Raw genomic sequence first — 7,421 nt, 5'->3', positions numbered from 1 at the left:
CATTTCGGGGTCAAGAAAACTTTTCAGAAACTCGCTGAACACTTTTTCTGGCCTGGAATGCGTCATGATGTAAAGCGACATGTATTATCTTGCAAGGTTTGTCAACTCGTGGGGAAGCCGAATCAGAAAATTCCAAAAGCTCCTTTAATTCCTATTCCTATTCCCTTTTCAGGGAAGTGATTATTGATGTTGTTGGTCCTTTACCGCGGACGCGCGGGGGACATGAATATATTTTGACAATGGTTGATAGGATGTCACGTTTCCCTGAGGCGGTCCCGCTGCGGAGTATTAGAGGGGAGAAAATTGTCGAGGCGCTGGTTGGCTTCTTTACGAGGTTTGGTATTCCAAAGACTATTCAAAGTGACTGTGGTACGAACTTTACAAGTAGGTACTTTAAGCGAAAAAGGAATGAGTTAGGGATTGATCATGTTACTTCCTCCCCTTATCACCCAAATGAAAAGTCAGGGCAAGTGGAGAGATTCCACCAAACCCTGAAATCTGTCTTAAAAAAATTTTGTTTGGAAACAGGTTGTGAATGGGATAAAGAAATCCCTTATGCTTTATTTGCAATCAGGTCAACGCCTAATGAGACTTTGGGTTTCTCTCCCTTTCAGCTTATATTTGGACATTGTGTTCGTGGTCCATTGGATGTTGCCAGTTCAGATCCAATATCACGAGTGTAACTCGTAGGACATTGACACTTTCTTATTTACCCGTTCTACCAAACCGATTGACTCTGGGTGATAAAATATGGTAATGATTTTCTTAATGCACGGAATTCACACAACGAGTTAAGGAAATTATTATTGATTTACACCACCCGAGTCAGAGATTATCATGTGTTGAATTCCGTGTTTACTGATGTAGCACTCATAAGTATTCCTAGCGCACTCAATTGCGGTGTTTGTCTTTTAGTGCTATTAATTCTATATAACATGTCAAGGCAACTATTAACACTAAGAGGTGTTTATTTCCTCTGTCAGGCTCGTAAAACCCTGTTAATAAATCTACGTGTACTCTTTCAAAGGGTTGATTTGGCACGGGATAGGCCCCTAAACTGACATGTGTCTTAGTGTGTCACTTGTTTTCATGACACATGTTACAATTAGTTATGTGCTCTTTATATATATATATATATATATATATATATATATATATATATATATATATATATATATATATATATGCAGGGATGGTTTGTTATAACTGTAAACGACCAGGTCACATGATTTCAGACTGTCGGACGCGTTTTTGTTCAATACACAATAGTTCAACTCATTCATATAACCGTTGCTACTCGAGGAATCACAGCAAAATGCTACAAACACGCAACCAGTTGCCAGTGCAAATAAAAAGAAGGGTCCTCAGTACTATAAGAAGAAAACAACCAAACGGAAATTCTGCACAACAGCAGAAACAAACAAATCGTGCTTCAGGTACCTCTGTTCCTGGGCCGTCTAGCCAGAACTCGCAAGGGCAAGCGAATTTTCAGGGTGTGATATAAACAAAACAAATACCACGTAGTTCACTCCAAGGGGGGAGAGGGCGATGTTGGGTCATCAATATCAACATCTTTTGTATCAAATAATCAGTTTAATCATTTATCAGATCATTGTGAGACATGATTTTCCTATGAAACACACGGCCGAATCAAAAAAATCTGTGCAGGTTCCCGTAGATTTGCAACAAATTCATGCAATTATTAGTCAAAACGAGTTGCGACCAACTTACATGCAGTAAATTTGGACCATAAGTCATTCACTTTGTTCTTTTGATTCTGGTAGTCCACGTAATATGGATTTAAGGACTCATCATTTACTCTTTCAAATTTCCCCTATAGCAAAAGTCCGGAATAAGGCTCTCAGGCATTGGGAATAATGAATTAAATGTTGTGGGCGTAACTCATGTACAGTACAAGGTCGGTAAGCGCACGTTTGCCCCCTGGGATACCTTTGTCGTTGACAAAACATTAATATGTTATCCCGCAGTAATTATCGGATACCCGTCTATGGGCACTCAAAATATTATCTTAGCACCTGCAAAACACGGCGTGTATATCAAAGGGAAATTCTATAGGTCTTCTAATACCCTAAAATCAGTGTTTTAGATAATAAAGAGACAGGCAGAGTTGTCACTCACATTACGGAACCAATCACCTGTCTCATGAACCAAGAAATAATACAGGCAACCCAACAGAACTCTCGCTCACCGTAATATCAGCTTGCACGCAAACTCTCGAGCCTAACGTAACTTCAAATATATTAGTGCGTGTAAAGAGAACCTTGCCCGGATCTGAAACATTAATCCTTTCCGAAACTCTGAAAACACACGGATTATCCGTCACACAAGCCGTTTATACAGTCGGCTCACAACAACAATGTAACATCGAAGTCTGTAATCATTTGAATACCACTTTAGTAATCCACAAAAATCAACATATCTTGGATGCCGAAGTTTATAAACATCGCATTCTTACCGTAGCTGAGATAAATCACGCTCAATCAGTCGCGGATGAACCCCTGTTGCAATCTATAAAGAACAAAATCAATCAGGACATTCAAGAAGAAGAAATTCAGCAGAAATTTTTTTTTTTTGAATCTGTTAACTAAATATCATGATGTTTTTTCCACTACGGATGGAACCTTAGGAAAAACGGATGTCATCGAGCATCAAATCAGGCTCAAGGACAAACAGAAAGTAATCTATGTACCTTCGTACCGACTTCCTATGAAATTTCAGAATGAGATAACAGAGGAAGTAGGTAAAATGTTAAAGGAAGGAGTCATTAGGAAATCAAACAGCCCTTATAATTTCCGTTAATAGTAGTACCGAAAAAAGATCGAACTTGGCGGATATGCGTAGATTTTCGTCGTTTAAACGAAGAAACAATCCCTGACAGATTCCCAGTACCATGTACCGATGATATCCTATCTTTACTAGGCCAGAATAAATATTTCACAAGCCTAGACTTACTAAAAGGATTCATCAGATTCCGATGGAACAAGAAAGTATCCCATCACTGCCTTCAGCACAGCCAGGGGACATTATGAATTTTTGCGTATGCCTTTTGGTTTACGTTGTGCTCCTATAACTTTTACTCGTATGATAAACGTCGTGTTTGGAGACTTGTTGGGAGATATCCTACATGCCTACATGGATGACTTAGTAATCTTTTCCAACACATTAGAGAGCATTTACGTAAATTGGAGTTAGTGTTACAAAGATTAAGGCAGAATAATTTAAGGGTAAAGGAAGTAAGGTGTGAATTTTAAAACGAATAGTCTATCTAGGTTTCACGGTTTCTAGTGAAGGTCTTAAAGTCGTACACGATAAGGTGTCGGCTATCCGTAACTTTCCGATACCTACTAACGTCAAGGGAATACAGCAATTTTTAGGATGCAGCGGTTACTATCGCCGCTTCATCCGCAACTACTCAATCATAGCCGCTCCCCTAACCGATCTTATAAAAAAGGGCGTAGATTTCGTATGGTCTGAAAGTCATCAACAGGCGTTCGATAAATTGAAAGATGAACTGTGTAGTTCTCCTATCTTGAAATTTCCTGACTTCGGTAAGGAATTTTTCATAGCAACAGACGCCTCAGACCTAGGAGTAGGTGGGGTATTGCTTCAACAATATGATAGACAGTTTTCCCTATAGCTTTTTATTTGCACGTAAACTGAGACCTTCCGAAAGTAAATATGCAGTAATAGACAAGGAAGGGCTCGTTATTGTTAATTCAATCGTGCACTTTAAATTCAATAATATACGGTTACCCAGTCAAGGTTTCTCACTGATCATAAGCCCCTAACCGATTCTTTTAAAGGCTTTAGTCACAGCCCCAAGCGAAACCTCCGGTGGCACATGATCATTCAGGACTTTGGCGCGAGGATCGGGTATTTACCTGGGAAAGCAAATATCATTGCTGACGCATTATCACGCAACCCCTCTTCATCTTGTACCGAGCCATTAGCTGAATTAATAGATATCTCAACCTCCATGCCCGTTGTTAAAACTATATCTGAACAGGAAGATCTGGGCTGGAGTGCTGAACTATTACAGACGGAACAAAGAAAAGATCCGCAAATAGAAAAATCATCATTGCGTTAAACGGAAATCCGAAGGAAAAGGAATACCTAAAGTATAAGCAGCAGAATTATATCCTACAGGACAATATCCTGTGTAGATCCGTGACGAGGAAAACCCGCAACACACCGCAGTTGATAACAACCAGGTGGTGGTGCCTATCTCACTCATACCCACTGTCTTAAAGTGTTTGCATGAAAATCCACTGCATGGACACCCGGGTTATACCTTGATGTCACAGAAAGCCAAATCCTTATTTTATTGGCATACGATGCTTACAGATATAAAAAAACACATAGCAAATTGTCGCACTTGTCAAGAATACAAAGGGCACACGAAGACACCTGTCAGCCTAGGGGCCTTACCCCGTGCCAAATCAACCCTTTGAAAGAGTACATTTAGATTTATTAACAGGATTTGTTTTACGAGTCAGACAGAGGAAATAAGCACCGACCCTAGTAATTATAGGACGCTTTGGCTCCGATATACAGAACTTCATGAGCGCTTAAATTAAAACAAAAAACCGCGGTCGAGTGCGCTAGGAACGTTTTACGAAGTGGCTTACATTTGTAAACATGGGAATCTTCCACACATCCATTACTCAGACCTCGGCCGGGGAGTTCAATAACATTCCTTAACTCCTTGTTGCGAATTCCTTTGTATAAAGAAAAATCAATACCATGATCTATCACCCAGAGTCTAATGGGCTAGTGGAAGGGCAAATCGTAATTTTTGGTTTTTAAACATTTAAAGGGTCACCTTAGGGGGGGGCAGATCCCAACTGGGACATTGCCATACCTGCGGTACTAAGCACACTTAATCACTCGTATCTATGGTCTATTAAAATGACACCGCACGAGGCACTGTACGGTATCCCGGCCCGAACGCCTTTCCACATCTTAAAGCCTACAACTAATTTATCAAATCCTCTAAAGGATGTTATGGATGCAAGCATAAGTCGATATAATATAATTCGTAAGAATTTAGAAGAAGCACAGATCATAATGAAAAAAAATCATGATAAATAGCTAAGCCAACTAGAACATATGCCGTGGGCGATCAGGTATACAATCCAAAGTATACGTAACGGGTAGAGGTTTAAATTATAAACTGACACCTAAGTTTGAAGGCCCGTTTACATTTTAGAAATTTAACGGCCCTAGAGTTAGGGTTCAAATGTATCCAAACCCACTGATGTGAGAATAGTCCCATTGGCACATATCAGAATCTAAAGAAGGGTAAATGGAGTGAGGGAAAAAATGGTTGTATTTATGAAACTTGTATAATAATTTATATATATATATCTATTAATCATATTGTAGTAAAACTTATCTTTTACGCGAATTATTACATATGTTTTATTTATTGCGGTTTCAAAAATGAATCTGTTATGTTGGGGAGTGATATTTGTATTCAGACATCTTTGTTGTATGGAAAGAGCGCTAGGACGAAAGAAATAGAATAATTTAATCATGGCTCGATTATCGAGAGATCGATGATGTCTTCATCGTGTCAGTAATATTGTTATTGAAGTAGAATGCATCTATTTTTCTTACCTGAAGATGACGTCCTTAACTTAAAGAATGACTGATGAGGTTTGGTATTTCCCTTAAGGAAATGCATGAACGTAATTTTCATTGCTAACTCAGAGATTTCACTAGCTCAAAACATTAAGCGTCGCGGAAATGTTGTCTTATGACATACAAAATAAAACGCCGAGGCAGAAGAGCTCGCTCGTGACCTGCTGATGTGGTCTGTGCGGCACAATACTCTTGAACGCCGCAAACCCGCTTATTCTAGCTGGACTAACATCTTAGGATCAGTTGCGCAATCTAGGCTTAGGATCTCAAATCGCCTCAAGATAAATAATCAAAATAAAAGAATTGAGGTTTTTTTGCCAACACAAAATGGCAACTTGGCCTTTATCAGAAACTTTCGCAGCCAGTTATCTTCGAGATCAATCAATAATGAATATCGTTTAATGAACATTCCAAGATAATAAATCGGTCAGGTCAATGGTAATGTTCAACATTTGCTGGCTACTTTAGCTTACTATAGTTCGAAAATAGATCATATCCGTGTGAAAATATCACATTTTATTGAAAAGTCAAAAGATTACGTAGAAGCAATTACGTTAGCAAACAAAGGGCTGTGTTTTATCTCCTCACCTCCATAATGCTATTTTTTAAAGATCTGACGTTAACTTTGGAAAACGGACGGGAGAAGCTAGGTTATATTCTTCCTTTATTAGATGCCCATAAAGTAGAATTCTATTATAGCCTAATATCAGTCAGCGTTGAAAATTATAGAATTATGATCACAATTCCTTTTGATTCTTCCGATGCTTGGCAATCATACAAAATAGCACCGTTTCCTACTTTTATGACGAATAACTCAAATCCAGTAATATCCAATTTACGGGGCATGTACTGATTTCTTCTGATAAGAAATCATTTACAGTCATTAAAGACTTAGATAAACTCACTCACTGTTCAGAAGCCATGAATAATAAAATTTGTACAGCTGACTCTTTTGAATTCTATCCTATATCAACGGATTCATGTGAGTTAGACATAGTGCTAAACGGCTCTCTCTCTCATACAAGCGAAGGTTGTCTGGGAGAAACTTTATCCCTTTTACGGTAATAAATTCAATTACAGGATGAATAATGGTTCCTGGATCCGTTATGATAAGGCCGGATTCGACGTCGTGTGTCCGGACACATCCACCGCCCATGCCCTATCTTCGTAGCAGCCGATGGTTGTACGGGGACATCTACAAACTATACCGTCAGAGGGGTCAACACGATAATACGTGAGAAGGCGTATTTCGCGAACTACACGTGGGCTACCACAATCATCCCATCACTACCTCTCCCATACAACGTGCGAGTAGCTCATCGTCTGACGCAACTGCTGAGATGACCCACGCGTCATCGACTTATGCAGGTGGAGAAAATCTTCGCTACTACATTCTGCTAGCCGTGTTCAGCGTGACGGCCATATTGGTTATTGCCGTCAAACATCTTTGCTTGGCGTAGGCTAAGGCGTAAACAGAAGGGATCTCCAAGGGAACGTACTGGCCGTCTAGATGACGTACCCGTTAAACTCAAGTCGTTTGCGTTTAGGGCCAGCCTGAAACTTGGCCACTTGGTTCAGTTCGTTGCCTAGGGAATTGTCTGGAATTGTGTTGTGTGTGAAAAGCGGTCCGTATGCTGGCAAAAATGTAGGACAAGAATGACTCACGCCTTTTGCATTTGAACAGTTAAAGATCTCCCAGGGCGCCTAATAAAGCATTATAGCCCAATATTATACATTAATATATTCCTAAAGGTATT

At 39.5% G+C, this 7,421-nt stretch overlaps 1 protein-coding gene across 2 annotated transcripts in view; it reads left to right on the top strand.

Annotated features, from left to right (window-relative positions):
• Nucleotides 1–7,104, top strand: part of LOC135202283 (sodium/potassium-transporting ATPase subunit beta-1-like) — a 151,904-nt gene extending 144,800 nt beyond the window's left edge. Inside the window, exon 10 of one of the 2 annotated variants that reach the window (XR_010311708.1) lies at nt 6,745–7,104. The gene's annotated coding sequence lies outside the window, so the exon portion shown is untranslated. The remainder of the gene's footprint in view (nt 1–6,744) is intronic. The other variant, XM_064231608.1, reaches the window with a different exon arrangement.
• The last annotated feature ends 317 nt before the right edge of the window (nt 7,105–7,421 follow it).

The sequence above is a fragment of the Macrobrachium nipponense genome, chromosome 23 (assembly GCF_015104395.2).
Source record: "Macrobrachium nipponense isolate FS-2020 chromosome 23, ASM1510439v2, whole genome shotgun sequence".
Lineage (NCBI taxonomy): Eukaryota > Metazoa > Arthropoda > Malacostraca > Decapoda > Palaemonidae > Macrobrachium > Macrobrachium nipponense.
The sequence above is the reverse complement of the archived record's forward strand: the minus strand, read 5'-3'. Positions and strand labels throughout refer to the sequence as shown.